Source organism: Geospiza fortis, unplaced genomic scaffold (genome assembly GCF_000277835.1).
Source record: "Geospiza fortis unplaced genomic scaffold, GeoFor_1.0 scaffold138, whole genome shotgun sequence".
Taxonomy (NCBI): domain Eukaryota; kingdom Metazoa; phylum Chordata; class Aves; order Passeriformes; family Thraupidae; genus Geospiza; species Geospiza fortis.
Window position 1 is genome coordinate 3255110 of NW_005054307.1, and position 2173 is coordinate 3257282.

General features: G+C 34.8%; 1 protein-coding gene across 2 annotated transcripts in view; it reads left to right on the forward strand.

Annotated features, from left to right (window-relative positions):
- THSD7A (thrombospondin type 1 domain containing 7A) overlaps positions 1–2173 on the forward strand; it is a 190082-nt gene that overhangs the window by 99407 nt on the left and 88502 nt on the right. The window lies entirely within an intron of this gene.

Consider the following 2173-nt stretch of genomic DNA (forward strand, 5'->3'; position numbering starts at 1 on the left):
ATTGAAATGCTTAGGGTTATAATGTAAGCTTTATTTTTCTGCATACACCTAAGAGATTTAGTAACCATCTTTACAGCTCAGAAAGAGATTAGTCTAGAATTACAATATTCAATCTAGCATATTCTATATCCTTAACTCAAAAAAATTTCCCTTTGCAATTTGATAATTTCTTGGCAACAATACTGAAACTATTTGTAGGGGTTTTTGTATACATATTCAGATGAAAAATGGCCTTTTCCTTGAAAATCAAGGTGTTTCCTAAATAATTTTGAAGACACTTTAAAATCTGTAAAACAAAAAGACTATTTTTTGCTTTGCCAGATTATGGTTAGTTTGGCTTGCCTTTATTTTGAGAAATTGTGTTTTCTCACACATCTAACATAATTTCTTTCTAAACTGTAGTTTTGTAATTTATATTGACTATAACTTATTGTATATTTGGAGCATGCTAGTGATCCATTAAACTTTGAGATTTTTATGTGTATGATATTTTTAATTGAAGCTTACAGGATTTGCTTTTGGCAATTCATGGGCTTTGGTTTTGGCCAAATTTGCCTTTGAAGACTTGTGTTTAACTTTATTACTCCCAGTATTGGGTTTTTGTCTCTCTGTCTTTCTGAATTATATGGCATTATATATTGCTGTAAATACATGGCCTTATACATTGCCTATATCAGTAATCTGCCTCAGAAAGAGTGAGAAGTCAGGGTTTGGCCTGTCAGTCTTTAAGATTGAAGAGCTGTGGGCTTAGCTTCAAAGAAAGGAGAAAAATTGCAATTATGTCTTGTTTTGTAAAGATCTGATCATCCAGCCATCCAGTCACAAAAATATGTGTTCAATTACATTTGAGAGAATGCAAAAGCAATGGAGAGTAATGTAATGAATTGCCCCAGGTCTTTTGAAATTCCTTCTTTGAAATTCCTTCCTTTAGTAAACAATTTTCTGTGTACTTCACCAGTACTTCACTTCTTCTGTGTACTTCACCAGCAGTACCAAGTGTCTTGTGCTTTGCTCTCTCCTCAGAAGGATTAGCATGATGCCGTAGAAGCAAACAAAGACCCACCAACCTCAGCAATTTCCCTCCAAAACTGACTCTGCTCAAGCATCTTATTACTTTGCCTCCCACAGCACCAACCCACTAGAAATCCTGTAGACAACTCTTAAATTCTTTCTAAACATCACCACCAATTCCCAGGTAGTTCCCATCTAGTATTTTGGGCTCCTACCCTGGCAGTCAAGAGAATCTCTATGGTGTCCTTCAACCAAAGTTGTAGGTGTCTAGATTCTGCTCTGCAAAATACAAGAGCAACATTTTGCAATCAGGCAAGTTTTTCTTTAGCCCCACAGCTTCAGGCTAGTTCCAGTAAAATAAAGTTTGGAGAATGCTACTCTTCCACTGTTGAAACATCATGGTGTAAATTATTCATTGTAAGGAATTTGTGATACTCAGTGTTCTTTGAGCACATCTTGGGGAAGACTGCACTGTCAGTTAGACACTGTACCTTTATTAACAGAGTACATAATTTGTATCATAATCATGTGTTGCTATATTTTTTATCTGAGTAGCACACAGTGAATTTAATTTCAGTTTTACAGGTAAAAGGGACCATAAAAGAAAACAGTATTGAAAGCATTAACTATTGCGTAAGATTGCTGTTCCTCAAACTAAACTTTGCTTGACAATGTTATCTTCCATCTCTTTAAGTGTTATTATTATTATTATTATTATTATTAGGTATTAAGCCTCCCTTAAATCTTTAGGTGCTTAGATAGGAAAGCTGAAATGAAGGGACTTAAATGTATCCAAAAAAAGAGCATATTGTGCCCTTGGCTTCTGCTTTATAAAATGAAAAAGGCTGATATTTCAGACTAAGCACTGTACCCTAGATGGATAAAGCTCTGTAGCTTTAATGTAAAATAAATCCAACACTGATTTGTAGCTTCTCTTTCTGTGCACCGTTGCATCATTCTATATATCTTAAGCATGAATAATTGGGATAATATGTCTTAACCTGGATGTTTGCCTTCTCAGATAGAATCAAGCAGCAATGTTTGTGAAGTTGTTTCATATAATTGGAATTATCTTTTCTCTTCGTTTTGGTCTTTAGATAAGAGTCATTACAGCCTTTGAGACAACAGCAAACAATAAGGTATCCTCCTGTCTCATTGCTGG